A 16,616-nucleotide genomic window follows, 5' to 3' on the forward strand; every position below is an offset into this window, starting at 1 on the left:
GGAATCACCACACTGTCTTCCACAATGCTTGAACTAATTTACAGTCCCATCAACAGTGTAAAAGCATTCCTATTTCTCCACAACCTCTCCAGCATCTGTTGTCTCCTGATTTTTTAATGATTGCCATTCTAACTGGCATGAGATGGTATCTCACTGTGGTTTTGATTTGCATTTCTCTAATGACAAGTGATGATGAGCTTTTTTTCATATGTTTGTTGGCTGCATAAATGTCTTCTTTTGGGAAGTGTTTGTTCATATCCTTCGTCCATCTTTTGATGGGGTTATTTTTTTTCTTGTAAATTTGTTAGAGTTCTTTGTAGATTCTGGATATTAGCCCTTTGTCAGATGGATAGATAGCAAAAATTTTCTCTCATTCTGTAGGTTACCTGTTCACACTGATGATAGTTTCTTTTGCCATGCAGAAGCTCTTTAGTTTAATTAGATCCTATTTGTCAATTATGGCTTTTGTTGCCATTGCTTTTGGTGTTTTATTCATGAAGTCTTTGCCCATGCCTATGTCCTGAATGGTACTGCCTAGGTTTTCTTCTAGAGTTGTCATGGTTTTAGGTCTTACATTTAAGTCTTTAATCCATCTTGAGTTAGTTTTTGTATAAGGTGTACAGAAGGGGTCCAGTTTCAGTTTTCTGCATATGGCTAGCCAGTTTTCTGAACATAATTTATTAAACAGGGAATCCTTTCCCCATTGCTTGTTTTTGTCAGGTTGTAAAAGATCAGATGGTTGTAAATGTGTAGTGTTATTTCTGAGGCCTCTGATCTGTTCCATTGGTCTATATATCTGTTTTGATACCAGTACCATGGTGTTTTGCTTACTGTTGCCCTGTGGTATAGTTTGAAGTCAGGTAGCGTGATGCCTCCAGCTTTGTTATTTTTGCTTAGGATTGTTTTGGCTATGCAGGCTCTTTTCAGGTTTTGTATGAAATTTAAATTAGATTTTTCTAATTCTGTGAAGAATGTCAGTGGTAGCTTATTGGGGATAATGCCGAATTTATAAATTACTTTGGGCAGTATGGCCATTTTCATGATATTGATTCTTCCTATCCGTGAGCATGGAATGTTTTTCCATTTGTTTGTGTCATGTCTTATTTCCTAGAGCAGTGATTTGCAGTTCTCCTTGAAGAGGTCCTTCATATCCTTTGTAAGTTGTATTCCTAGGTATTTTATTCTCTTTGTAGCAATTGTGAATGGGAGTTCACTCATGATTTGGCTCTCTGTTTGTCTATTATTGGTGTATAGGAATGCTTGTGATTTTTGCACATTGATTTTGTATCCTGAGACTGCTGAAGTTGCTTATCAGTTGAAGGAGATTTTGGGCTGAGACGATGGGGTTTTCTAAATATGTAATCATGTCATCTGCAAACAGAGACAATTGGAGTTTCTCTCTTCCTACTTGAATACCCTTTATTTATTTCTCTTGCCTGATTGCCCTGGTCAGAACTTCCAATACTATTTTTTTATTGCATCTATTAGATTCTTCTTTCTTTTCTTCTTTATTAATCTGGATAGTGGTCTATCTATTTTGTTGATCTTTTCAAAAAATCCAGCTCCTGGATTCATTGATTTTTTGGAGGGTTTTTCATGTCTCTATCTCCTTCAGTTCTGCTTTGATTGTAGTTATTTCTTGTCTTCTGCTAGCTTTTGAATTTGTTTGCTCTTGCTTCTCTAGTTCTTTTAATTGTGATGTTAGGGTTTCGATTTTAGATCTTTCCTGCTTTCTGTTGTGGGCCTTTAGTGTTATAAGTTTCCCTCTAAACCCTGCTTTAGCTGTGTCCCAGAGATTCTGGTACTTTGTGTGTTTGTTTTCATTGGTTTCAAAGAACTTACTTATTTCTGCCTTAAGTTTGTTATTTACCCAGTGATCGTTCAGGAGCAAGTTGTTCAGTTTCCATGTAGTTGTGCAGTTTTGAGTGAATTTCTTAATCCTGAGTTCTAATTTGATTGCACTGTGGTCTGAGAGACAGTTTGTTGTGATTTCTGTTCTTTTACATTTGTTGAGGAGTGCTTTACTTCCAACTATGTGGTCAATTTTGAAATAAGTTCAATGTGGTGCTGAGAAGAATGTATATTCTGTTGATTTGGGGTGGAGAGTTCCATAGATGTCTATTAGGTCCACTTGGTGCACAGCTGAGTTCAATTCCTCAGTATCCTTGTTAACCTTCTGTCTCATTGATCTGTCTAATGTTGATAGTGGGGTGTTAAAGTCTCCCATTATTATTGTGTGGGAGTCTAAGTCTCTTTGTAGGTCTCTAAGGACTTGCTTTATGAATCTGGGTGCTCGTGTATTGGGTGCATATATATTTAGGATAGTTAGCTCTTCTTGTTGAATTCATCCCTTTACCATTATGTAATGGCCTTTGTTGTCTCTTTTGATCTTTGTTGGTTTAAAGTCTGTTTTATCAGAGACTAGGATTGGAACCCCTGCTTTTTTTTGTTTTCCATTTGCTTTGTAGATCTTCCTCCATCCCTTTATTTTGAGCCTATGTATGTCTCTGCACATGAGATGGGTCTCCTGAATACAGCACACTGATGGGTCTTGACTCTCTATCCAGTTTGCCAGTCTGTGTCTTTTAATTAGGGCATTTAGCCCATTTACAGTTAAGGTTAATATTGTTATGTGTGAATTTGATCCTGTCATTATGATGTAAGCTGGTTATTTTGCCCGTTAGTTGATGCAGCTTCTTCCGAGCATCAATGGTCTTTACAATTTGGCATGTTTTTGCAGTGGCTGGTACCGGTTGTTCCTTTCCATGTTTAGTGCTTCCTTCAGGAGCTCTTGTAAGGGAGGCTTGCTGGTGACAAAATCTCTCAGCATTGCTTCTCTGTAAAGGATTTTATTTCTCCTTCACTTATGAAGCTTAGTTTGGCTGGATATGAAATTCTGGGTTGAAAATTCTTGCCTAGTATCACCAGCGGAGGCTGCAGAAAATTCTTGCCTGGGTATCACCAGCGGAGGCTGCAGAACAGCAAATATTGCAGAACAGCAAATGTTGCTGCCTGACTGTTCCTCTAGAAGCTTCGTCCCAGCCGTGTGAGGTGTCAGTTGGCCCCTACTGGGAGGTGCCTCCCAGTTAGGCTACTTGGGGGTCAGGGACCCACTTGAGGAGGCAGTCTGTCCATTCTCAGAGCTCAAACTCCATGCTGGGAGAACCACTGCTCTCTTCAAAGCTGTCAGACAGGGACATTTAAGTCTGCAGAAGTTTCTGCTGCCTTTTGTTCAGCTATGCCCTGCCCCTAGAAGTGGAGTCTACAGAGGCAGGCAGGCCTCATTGAGCTGCAGTAGGCTCCACCCAGTTTGAGTTTCCCAGCCACTTTGTTTACCTACTCAAGCCTCAGCAATGGCAGATGCCCCTCCCCTAGACTTGCTGCTGCCTCGCAGTTCAATCTCAGACTGCTGCACTAGCAGTCCTAGCAGTGAGCAAGGCTCCGTGTGCATGAGACCCACTGAGCCAGGCATGGGATATAATCTCCTGGTGTGCCGTTTGCTAAGACTGTTGGAAAAGTGCAGTATTAGGATAGGAGTGTCCCGATTTTCCAGGTACCGTCTGTCATGGCTTCCCTTGGCTAGGAAAGGGAAATCTCCAACCCCTTGTGCTTCCTGGGTGAGGCAATGGGGGTAGCAGCTCATCCAGGGTGAACTCACACATGTTTCAGGCAACTTAAATTCTCTTTTCTTATGCTAAATTGTTTATAGAGTTAGCCCATAACAGCAAAAGATAATGTTTCTTAGACCTCCCTTCTACTTGATCTATTCAACTGGCTGAGGGCCTTTGGGGCCTGCAAGCATTAGAATATGTTCTACATCTTGAACCTCCATTGATGGGACCCCAAGCGTGATGGACATTGCTTCAGCATCAATTTGCTTGCCATGGACCCCAAATAAATTCTCAACCCCAATTGTTGATATAACCTTGGGAATCTTCCTTCATGGAGACACCCCACAAACCTTGGTACTGTTAACTCTGTGATGTTTGGGAACCTCCTTAGTCCTGCAAAAAAATGCCAGAAGATGTGGCCCATCTAAATTGGTGGGATGTTAAAGGCCAGAGATTACATCCAGGAACCAAAGGAAAGATCATAGTTGGCCATTGCCTCTGAAGGGAAAACATACAAAGTGGTGCTGTTGCCCACCTAAGGTCAGAGACATCTGAAAATCTAAGATGGGACCCTAAAAGGGTACACCTGGTGGTCCAATGTGAAACCAAAGACTTCCCCAGAGGGACACCCCAGGCAGAAACTTTGGGTCAATAAATAAGCCCTCCTTAGGCTGTTTTTCTTAGAATCTTTTTTATTCCTTACCATTATGGGAAACACTGCATCTATTTTACCTGATTCTGCACTTGGCTGCATCCTCAACCATTGGAATCAGTTTGACCCTGATAATCTGAGGAGGAAATGCTTGATACTCTTTTGTAGTACTGTTTGGCTTCAATATTGTTTGGAATCTGGAGTTTGCTGTTGAATGGCAAAGTGGAATGAAGTTGCACATATCCAGACTTTTGTGCTGCTGTTCTAAGCAGGGTCGGGCTGTGCATAGAGTTACACCCTATGCAACTGTGATGCTCTCTTTTGGTGCTGTTGGTCCTCAGTGTTCTTTGGAGTCTAGGGAGGTTTGGCCTTTAAAAATCAAACTTTCATAGAAGCTGCTTTACCTAAAATTTTGATTCACAGTCTCTGTGGGATTACCTATTGGGACAAACAAAGTGTAACCATGTAAAACTGGTGAGGTTGTGTTGTTATCTTATGGCTAAAGTTCCAAGGCAAAAGCTACTGGATCTTCATTTTTGTGTGTGTATACATGTCTAGATGTGTTTATTTGTATGTACACTTATTGTTGTGGCTACCAAATTGGCTTTTAAGCAGAAGAGCGCTCATAAACTAAGTAAATAAGTGCAAGCAATTTTCAAGTTCATATGACTTAAGTATATCTTAAGTATATCTTCAGTAAAGTATATCTTTACTGAACAAGCTGGTTTTAAAATTATCAGTAAAATAAAAATAGAAATGTCTTCAGAATTGTAAACATACATTTTTTCTGGGTTTTATATTTGTCTTTGCTAGATATTTTGAGTTGTCAGTGTTTGGCATAGAAGATAATAAGCCTATTAACTCAGCCAAAACAAAATCATCTTGATTTGTGTGCCTTCTTTGACAAATGAGAATAGTTTAATGTTGTTAGCTAAACTTTTTGAGTTATCAGCAAAAATACCTACGTATTTAACTTTGAGGCTTTTATTTAGGTGAGCATACGATGTTCATTGGCTACTTTAAAAAAATGGTTAACAAGAAAATAACTAACCTTAAATGATGGTGTCTAGTATCTTGGTTTTCAGAAGTAATCTAGATAAACTCTTAAAAATGAAAAAAATTGAGTACGTGTAAATAGGATAAATGTTTTAGGTGACCTTTTGTGTAAATTAAAATTCTAAAATTATTTTTATGCTTATTGGATATCTGGGTTATTTCCAATTTCAAAAGGATTGTGATATGAGGAAATATGTTTCTAAAAATTGTGGAATTGTTCTCATCTATAAAAATGATCATATCTGATAGTTCAGGATTTCTTTTTAGGTTTCACTAAAATTTAATGTTACTAAGGATAAGAATTATAGTTAACACATAATTCTGTATATAAAATGTGCCCAAATTTATGTTATTAGTAAAAAATAATAATTTTGTGTAACTCAGAAGTTATCAAAAGGTTAATTAAAATTATGGACTCTAAAAAGGTTTTGAAAACAAAGTAATAAGGAGCTTGTAAGTAAGGGAGAGAGATGTGAAGAAAGTTATTATATGAAGATGTATTTTTTATAAGGAAGGATATAAAGTTAATAATTTTGTATGAGAAAGGATCTTCCATGGTAGATTTTTTTGTCCTGGAGTAAAATGACTGGGAAGAAGAAGAAGAAAGAAGGAAGAAGGAGGAGAAGGAGGAGTAGAGGAAATCTGGGACTTAATGGAAAGCTCAGGCATGTTGTGGATGATCTGTATGTCATACGTAGTTTTTTTTTCTGTTTTTCTGTGTGTTTATCTTCATGCACATACACAGAAACTAAAAAGTTGAAACATTTTAGATAATAAAATATTCTTTTTTTTTTTTTGAGATGGAGTCTTGCTCTGTCACCCAGACTGGAGTGCAGTGGCACGATCTCGGCTCACTGCAAACTCCACCTCCCGGGTTCATGCCATTCTCCTGCCTCAGCCTCCCAAGTAGCTGGGACTACAGGCACCCGCCACCATGCCCAGCTAATTTTTTTGTATTTTTTTTAGTAGAGACGGTGTTTCACCGTGTTAGCCAGGATGGTCTCGATCTGCTGACCTTGTGATCTGCTCGCCTAAAACCTGATAGAGAATTGGAGAAGTATGTCTAACTAACATTTTCATAGTTAAAGCTCTGAGTCTTAAGTAAATTAAAATAAGAAATATTGTAAAGAAATGCATTGGCAGTTTGACAATTCTTTTTTAATATAGTTAAGCATGAAGCCAGCCTTAATGTACATGCTTACATTGCTTCACATTATGTCTGCTGTTTTGCATGGATAGTGCTGGCACTAGAGTACTTACTGGTTATGTGCCTAGAGTAAATTTCTTGATTGCACAGGATGTATGCTAATATCAGTGGACTTAATAATATTGAATTGTATAACAGGAATAAAGTATTCACTATATGTTTTGTGGGGGGCTCTGAGTAACACTGTAGCCTCCAGAGTAGACAGAGTAAGAAAAAGGTTGAGGGTTGGTTTTCTGTTTATTTGTTTTTGCTTCTCATTTTCATTTGTTTGCTGTTTGTTCTGTTTGGGGTTTTGCTCGTGTATGCATATATATATATATATATAAAATCATTGATTTTCTTTTAGTTTCTGATGGAAGGCTTTCATTTGGTTCTCTGAATGGTTATTTCATTTCCTGTGCATTTCTAGCAAGTCAACATTTTTTCCCTGTATCTTGAATTCCTAGGCTATCTTTGTTTGGTGTGCAGAAATTGATGGAGCCTACCAGCTCTTTGGAATTTGGTTGGTTTTTCTTGCCTCTGGTGATCTAGAGAACTAAAAAAATAAAAGACTTAGTTTTATATGATATAAACATAGAAAGTACATTATATATTTTGTTTTTTGGAGAGGTGGATGAGAGTGGAAATGTTTGAGTAGTGTTTGTTTCCAGCGTCAGTCAATTGAATCAATAGTTTGAGTTGGTTTTAGAACTTTTCCTTTGATATATAAAAACTATAAGTTCCAAATTTGGGGCTCATACCAAAACCACTTTATGAAGCAACAAGGGAGGCAGAAAATAAGTCAATGGAGTGGACCCCAGAAATGAAGGGAGCCTTCACCAAGTTAAAACAGGCTCTCAGCCAGGTTCCACCAGTTGGTATCTTGAAACTCACTTAGCCCTTCTCATATCTGGATTGTCTAGGAGCGTGGGCTGGTATTTGGTTAACCCTTCCCCTCTCATCCAGATGTGTCCTTTTATTTCTAGGACTGACCTTACTTGATGTGGGGTTAACACATCCAGTGGTTGACCCAGGGTGATTTTAGTGGTTTCTTCTACAAAAATAGCAGTGGCTACTACTGCCCACAGGCAGCTTGGCCACCCTAAGGCTACTTTGTCCAATTTCTTTGAGAAGTAGGTGGTTGGCCTGGGTTCTAGGCCTAATATTTTAGTGAGAACACCCACAACTATGCTTTTCTGTTCTGCTACATACAACGAGAAAGGCTAAGTGGTTGCTTTACAAAATAGAAGGGAACTGGATCTTCTAACTGCTGAAAAAGGTGGCATATGTCTTTTCCTAGAGGAAGAATGCTGTTTTTATGTCAACCAATCAGTATTAGTAAGAGATGCCACCCAAAAATTAGCTGACCAGGTCTCTAAAATATGTTGACAGCTGTCTGAGTTATGGGGCTCCTTCCCTTAGTTGGCCCATTATTAATAATTATAGTTGCAGTGATTTATAGACCATATTTGTAAATCTTTTAACCAGATTTATTTCTTCTCACCTAGAGACCATTAAGCTTCAAGTGATCATGCAGAAGAGCTACCAGCCAGTTTCAGATAATGGCCCTGGTCATTGAGAGGTCACACTGTCTTCACTAGACAGAGAAGGGAGAGCATTTTGTGATCCTCAATAGATAGGGACTGCATACATATCAGCATGAAGCAGTTACAGAAGAAAGACCATTGTTCTCTCTGCCTCCCATAAAAATGTATGGGGCTCACATCTCTCAGGGGGAAATGAGATAGAATAGAGTCTGGAGACAGGGAGCCTAAGGCCAACCCATGGCTGGCTTCTTTGAATTAAACTAAAGAAAAACTTCAGCCTCTTACTGGCCATGGTCCAAGCCCCCATTTCAGCCTCTGGTTGGCTGTAGGTGAATCCTTCACTTGCATAAGGTGTAATCAACTGGAAGCCTCTAAAAGGTACCTAGGGGTGTTACCAAATTCTTTTAGCTTAATAAAAACCCAAGGAACATTGCAACTGGGGCTCTTGAGCCTCTTGCTCAAGCCTGCTCCCACTCTGTGGCATGTACTTTTGCTTCAGTAAATCTGTGCATTCATGTCTTTGTTCTTCCGTTGCTTCGTTTCTGTGTTTTGTCCAGTTCCTTGTTCAATAAGTCAAGAACCTGGACGACTCATAGTTAAGACCCTCCACCAGTAACAGCAGCACTTGGGTCTCTCTGAACTTATTATGGTTTAGAAGTTTGCCTGATTAATTGTTCTTTACTCAATTAAACTCTGTTTAATTTGCCTAAGGTTTGTATTTTCAAAAGAATTTATGGTCAGAAGTATTTATCCAATGTATCAGTAAGAAATAATCAGGATCAGACCATTTAGGGCTTTGAAAACCAGCTTAAGCAATGAGCAATGAGCTCACTGTGTGAACAACAGAAGTTCACTGAAGTATTTTGAACAAAGTGCCAAGATCCTATAGACACATAGAGGCTTATTCTGACTGCAGTGTAAAGAACATATTAAAAGCTGATAGAGGAGATTCTGGAAAGATGAAAGAGTAGAAGGAAACTTCTCATGTAAATAAAAATTACATCAGCAGAATCTGTGTGATGTAAACTTGGAATCTCTGGAGTGTATTGAAAGTTTGCAACTACCAGGGGAAGTCTTGGATACTAAACTGTAGTTAATTACAGTCAATTTCAGCTTTTAGCACAGCAGCAACCCATTCCCTATCCCTATCCTCTTGGCAGACAGTTGTATGTGTGCTCCTGGAGCAGCCTGCACATAGATTGCAACAGCCACAGCAGGCAAAAAGAACTCTTTCCTCTAAATATTGGTGATCTGTTGCCTGATCACTCATCATTGCTTCTAATCAAAAGGTGCAGGCACCGAAAGGGAAACCATTGTTCTTGCATCTCCTCTGCTGTTGCAACACCCTCCCTTTCCATCTGAGGTGACATTCAGGATGCAACTGTGAGGAAACGTGAGGAAGACACACAGCCAAGAAAGAGTCTACCAACTGACCAGTAAGCTTACATGCCACCTGCTGGATCACACCCCAAAGCTTCAACATCAAAACATCGCACATGTATACATATGTAACAAACCTGCACATTGTGCACATGTACCCTAAAACTTAAAGTATAATAAAAAAAATACCTGGCTAACATTCCCCAGCTCTGAAATAAGAGGCAATAAGTCAGCTTCAAATAAAGACCCTACAAAAAGACCTGGTCCAGTGAAAACATCCAGAAAAGAAGTCTTGACTGTATTCAATCTACATTGCAGTCAAAGGAACACCCAGGCAGAGTGAGAAAGAACCAACACAAGAACTCCAGTAACTCAAATGGCCAGAGTGTTGTATGCCCTCCAACACCAGGTCTCCAACAAGAGTTCTTCACCCTGGGAGGTGGAGCTTGCAGTGAGCTGAGATAGCGCCACTGTAGTCCAGCCTGGGTGAAAGAGCAAGACTCCGTCTCAAAAAAAAGAAAAAGAAAAAAAGAGTTCTTCACCAGGCTGAACTGGCTGGGATGACAGAAATAGAATTCAGAATATGGATAGGAATAAAGATAACTGAGATTCAGAAGGATGGTAAAGCCCAATCTAAAAAAAAAAAGTGTCAAATAAAGGGATACCAGAGTTGAAGGATGAACTAGCCAGTATAAAAAAGAAGCCTAACAGGTCTGACAGAGCTTAATAACACAATATAAGAATTTGACAATGCAATCACAAGTATTAACAGTAGAATAAACCAAGGTGAGGAAAGAATCTCAGAACTTGAAGACTGGTTATCTGAAATAAGACACACAAAAATAAAGAAAAGCAATAAAAAGAAATAGCAAAATAACTAAGAAATATGGGATTATTTAGAGATCAAATCTGAGAATCACTAGCATCCTGAAAAAGGGAAGGAGAAAGCAAACAACTTGGAAAACATATTTTAGAATATCATTCGTGAAAACTTCCCCATCCTTGCTAGAGAAGCCAATAGTCAAAATCAGGAAATACAGAGAACTCCTTTAAGATTCTACACAGGAAGATCATAATTAAGACACATAATCATCAGATTTTTCAAGGTTGAAATCAAACAAATAATGTTAAAGGCAGCTAGAGAGAGAGCAGGTCACCTACAAAGGGAATCTTATCAGGCTAATAGCAGAACTCTCAGCTGAAACCTTGCAAGTCAGAAGAGATTGGGGGCCTACATTCAACATTCTTAAAAAAAAAATCTTCATTCAAGAATGTCATGTCCAGTTCAGCTAAGCTTCCTAAGTGAAAGAGAAATAAAATCCTTTTCAGAGACACAAATGTTAGGAGAATTTATTATCACCAGCCCTGCTTTACAAAAGACGTTGAAAGGACAACTAAATATGGAAAGAAAAGACTGCTACCAGCTAATACAAAAACACGCTTTAACACAAAGACCAGAGTCACTGTAAAACAACCACAGAAACAAGCCAACATAATAATCAGCTAACAACACAATGATAGGATCAAATTCAATATATCAATACTAACCTTGATGTAAACAGGCTAAATGTCCCCACTTAAAAGGGACAGAATAGCAAGCTGAATAAAGAACCAAGACCCAATGCTACGGTGTCTTCAAGAGACCCAGCTCACATGTAATGACACTCATGAGCTAAAAATAAAGGGATGAAGGAAAATCTGTCAAGCAAGTGAAAAACAGAAAAAAAGCAGAGGTTGCAAGCCTAATTTCAGACAAAACAGATTTCAAACCAGTAAGACCAAAAAGACAAAGAAGGGCATTAAAAAAAATGGTACAGGGTTCAATTCAACAAGAAGACCTAACTATCATAAATATATATGAATCAACACAGGAGCATTAAGATGCATAAGGGAAGTTCTAAGAGACTTACAAAATGACATAGGCTCCCACACAATAATAGTGGGAGACTTCAATAGTTCACTGAAGTATTAGATCATCAAGGCAGAAAATTAACAAGCATATTCAGGAACTAAACTCAACATTGAACTAAATGGATCTGATAGACCTTTACGGAACTCTCCCCCACAAAACAGGAGAATATACATTTTTCTCATCACCACATGTCACATTTTCTAAAATTGACCACATAATTGGACATAAAACCGTCCTCAACAAATGTAAAAAAAAAAAGATTATACCAAAAACACTCTCGGGCCACAGCACAGTAGAAATAGAAGTTAGGACTGAAAATTGCTCAAAACCATGTGATTACATAGAAATTAAACAACATGCTCCTGAATGAGAATGAGACCCGAGATACAACATACCAGAATCTCTGGGACACAGCTAAGGCAGTGTTCAGAAGGAAATTCATAGCACTAAATGCCCACATCAAAAAGTTAGATCTAAATTCACAACCTAACTTTACAACTGAAAGAATTAGAGAAGCGAGAGCAAATCAACCCCAAAGTTAGCAGAAGATGAGAAGTAACAAAAATCAGAGCTGAACTGAAGGAAATAGAGACCCACAGAACATTCCAAACATCAACGAATCAGGAGGGTTTTTTTAAACAAAATAATAAAGTAGGCCACTAACTATAGAGAGTAATAAAGAAGAAAATAGAGAAGATTCAAACAAATACAATTAAAAATGATAAGGGGAATGTTACTACTGACCCCACATAAATAAAAACAACCATCAGAAACTATGAGCACCTCTACAAACAAAAAGCCTAGAAGAGATGAATAAATTTATGGACATATACACCCACTCAAGACTGGGCCAGAAAGAAATTGATTCCTGGAACAGATCGATAATGAACTCCAAAATTGAATCAGTAATAAATAGCCTACCAACCAAAAAAAAAAGCTCAGGGCCTGATGGATTCACAAGCAAATTCTTCCAGCTGTACGAAAAAGACCTGGCACCATTCCTACAGAAACAATTGCAAAACTTGTGGAGGAGGGATCTCTCCCCAACTCATTTTATAATGACAGCATCATCTTGATACTGAAACCTGGCAAAGACACAACAACAACAAAACAGACCAGGCCAATATCTTTTATTAACATTGAGTCAAAAACCCTCAAGAAAATACTGCAAATCGGATCCATCAGCACATCAAAAAGCTTACCCACCATGATCAAGTAGGTTTTTCTCCTGGAATGTAATATCGGTTCAACATACACAAATCAATAAATGTGATTTATCACATAAACAGAACTAAAGACAAAAACCACATGATTATCTCAATAGATGTAGAAAAGGCTTTCAGTAAAATTCAACGCATCATTTTAAAAACTCTCAATAAACTAGGTATTGAAGAAACATACCTCAAAATAATAAGAGCCATCTACGACAAACCCAAGCCAACATTATACTGAATAAGCAAAAGCTAGGAACATTCCCCTTGAAAATTGGCACAAGTAAGTATGCTCTCTCTCACCATTTCTATTCAACATGGTATTGGAAGTCCTAGCCAGAGCAATCAGGCAAGAGAAAAAACTAAAGCACATCCATATAGAAAGAGAGGAAGTCAAACTCTCCCTGTTTGCAAATGACATGATTCTATATCTAGAAAACCCCACAATCTTGGCCCAAAAGCTTTTTGAGCTGATGAACAACTTCAACAAAGTTACAGGATACCAAATCAATGTACAACAGTCACTAGAATTCCTCTACACCAACAGCCAAACCAAGAGCCAAATCAGAAAGGTAATCCCATTCACAGTTGCCACAAAAAGAATGGAATACAGCTCACCAGGGAGATGAAAGATCTCTACAATGAGAATTACAAAAAAACTACTCAGAGAAATCAGAGAAGACACAAACAAATTTTTAAAATTCCATGCTCATGGATAGGAAGAATCAATATCATTAAAATGGCTATACTGTCCAATGAAATGTACAGATTCAATGCAATTTTCATCAAAACACCATCATTATTCTTCACAGAGCTAGAAAAAAATATTTTAAAATCCATATGGATTCAAAAAAGAGCCCAATTGGCCAAGGCAATCCTAAGCAACAAGAACAAAACTGGAGGCATTATATTACCCGACTTCAAACTATACTACAAGGCTACAGTAACCAAAACAACATAGTACTGCTATAAAAACAGGTACATAGACCAATAGAACAGAAAAAATAGCCCAGAAGTAATGTTACACATCTGTGATCACCCTGATCTTCAACAAAACTGACAAAAGCAAGCAATGAGGAAAAGAATCCTTATTCAATAAATGGTGCTAGAATAACTGGCTAGCAGAAGATTGAAGCTGGACCCCTTCTTTATGCCATATACAAAATTCAACTCAAGATAGATTAAAGACTTAAATGTAAAATCCAAAATTATAAAAACCCCAGAAGACAACCTAGGCACTACCATCCTGGACACTGGAGGAGGCACAGATTTCATGACAAAGACACCAAAAGCAATTGCAACAAAAGCAATCATTTCCAAGTAGGATCTAATTAAACTTAGGAGCTTCTGCACAGCAAAAGAAACTATCAACAGAGTGAAGAGACAACCTACAGAATGAGAGAAAATATTTGCAAGCTATGCATCTAACAAAGGTCTACTATGCAGTGTCTATAAGGAACTTAAATTTACAAGAGAAAAACAAACAACTCAATTAAAAAGTGGGGAAAGGACATGTCCTTCTCAGAAGAAGCATACATGTGGCTAACAAGCATATGAAAAAAAAAAGCTCAATATCACTAAGTTTTTAGAGAAATGCAAATCAAAACCACAATGAGATACCATCTCACACCAGTCAGAGAATGGTTATAATTTAAAAAAGTCAAAAAATAATAGATGCTGGCAAGGTTGTGGAGAAAAGGGAATATTTACACACTGTCGGTGGGAGTGGTGGGAGTGTAAATTAGTTCAAGCATTGTGGAAAGCAGTATGGTGATTCCTCAAAGAGCTAAAAAAAAAAAAAAAAAAAAAAAGAACTACCATTAGACTCAGAAATCCCATTACTGGGTATATACCCAGAAGAATATAAATCATTCTACCATAAAGACACACGCACAGGAATGTTCACTGCCACGATATTCACAATAGGAAAGACATGGAATTAACCTAAATGCCCATCAATGACAGATTGGATAAAGAAAATGTGGTACATATACACCATGGAATACTGTGCAGCCAAAAAAATGAGTGAGATCATGTCCTTTGCAGGAACATGGATCAAGCTTGAGGCTATTATACTTAGTAAACTAATGGAGGAACAGGAAATCAAATACCACGCTTTTATTTATAAATGGGAGCTAAGTGATAAGAACTTATGAACACAAAGAAGGAAACAACAGATAATGGGGTCTACTGGAGGGTGGAGGGTGAGAGGGGGAAGAAGAGCAGGAAAGATAATGGCTGGGTACTGGGCTTGATATCCCGGTGATGATATATGTACAATAAACCCCAATGACACATGTTTACCCATGTAACAAGCCTTCACATGTACTCCCAAACCTAACATAAAATTTAACCTGGGAGAAAGAAAAGAGAATTGTCTAGCCATGACTTTTTCCACTTTTTAGTGAAATAATAGTAATAATAGTTATTATTATTGGAGAATTGCTTGAGTTCATTGTATATCCTGGATATTAGTCTCTTGTTGGATTAACGGTTTGCAAGTATTTTCTCCCACTCAACATGATGTTTCTTTCTTCTGTTGATTGTTTGTTTTGTGGCATGGGAGATTTTTAGTTTAATATAGTCCCATTTGCCTATTTTTATTTTAATTGTCTGTGCTTTTGAGATCATAGTCAAAATATTTGCCTAGACTAATGTTGTGAAGTGTTTCCCTTATGTTTTCTTGTAGAATATAATTTAAGGTCTTACATTTACATCTTTAATTTCATCTTCAGTTGATTTGTGTACATGTTAAGAGATAGCAGTCCAGTTTCATTCCTCTGCATATTGGTATTTGGCTTTTAAGAGGGTGTCCTTTTGCCAGTGTATGTTCCTGGTGCTTTTGTCAAAAATCAGTTGGCTGTAAGTAAGTAGACTTATTTCTGAGTTTTCTATTCTGTTCCATTGGTCAATGTGTGTATTTTTAGCCCAATACCATGCTGTTTTGGTTATTATGTCCTTGTAATATATTTTGAAGTCAGGTAGTATGATACCTCCAGTTTTGTTTGTTTTGCTCACAATTGCTTTAGCTATGCTGGCTCTTTTTTGGTTCCATGAAAATTTTAGAATTATTTCTTCCATTCTTGTGAAAAACGTTAATGGTATTTTGATAGGAATTGCACCAAATTCATACATTGCTTTGGGCAGTATGGTCATTTCAACAAGATTAATTCTTCTAGTCCATGAGCATGAGATTTCTTTCCATTTATTTGTCTTTCATCAGTAATGCTCAACGTCACTAATCATCAAGGAAATGCACATCAAAACCACAATGAGAGATCATCTTACCCAACCTAAAATGACTACTATTAAAAAGTAAAGTAAATAAATAAATAAATAAATAACAGATGCTCAGAAGGATGTGGAGAAAAGAGAACTCATACACTTTTGGTGGGAATGTAAATTAGTATGACCGTTGTGGAAAACAGTATGGAGATTTTTCAAAAAACTAAAAATAAATTCATCAACCTTGCTATGTGGTATCTATACAAAAGCATAGAAATCAGCATATCAAAGGAATAACTATACATGTATATTTATTGTAGCACTATTCACAATAGCAAAGATGTACAATCAACCTAAGTGTCCATCAGTGAGTGAATGGATAAAGAAAATGTGGTACATATACACAATGGAATAGCATTTGGCAATTAAAAAGAAGAAAATCATGTTATTTGCAGAAAGTTGTATGGAACTGGAGGTTATTATGTTAAGTGAAATAACTCAGGCACAGAAAGACAAATATTGCATGTTTTCACTTATATGTGGGAGCTAAAAAAGTTTGCTTATAAACGTAGAGAGAAGAATGATAGATACTAGAGGCTGGGATGAGGGGATTCAAGGGAGAATTAAGAGAGGTAGCTTAATAGGCACGCACATGCTCATAAATAAAAGGTATAAGTTCTATTGCTCAACTACAGAGTAGGGTTAATAACAATGTATTGTATGTTTTAAAGTAGCTAGAAGAGATAAATTGTTCTCAACAGATACAAATGATAAATACTCAAAGTGATGGACCTGTCACAAACCCTGACTTGATTATTACACACAAAATACCACAT

The sequence above is a fragment of the Nomascus leucogenys genome, chromosome 12 (genome assembly GCF_006542625.1).
Source record: "Nomascus leucogenys isolate Asia chromosome 12, Asia_NLE_v1, whole genome shotgun sequence".
NCBI classification, from domain to species: domain Eukaryota; kingdom Metazoa; phylum Chordata; class Mammalia; order Primates; family Hylobatidae; genus Nomascus; species Nomascus leucogenys.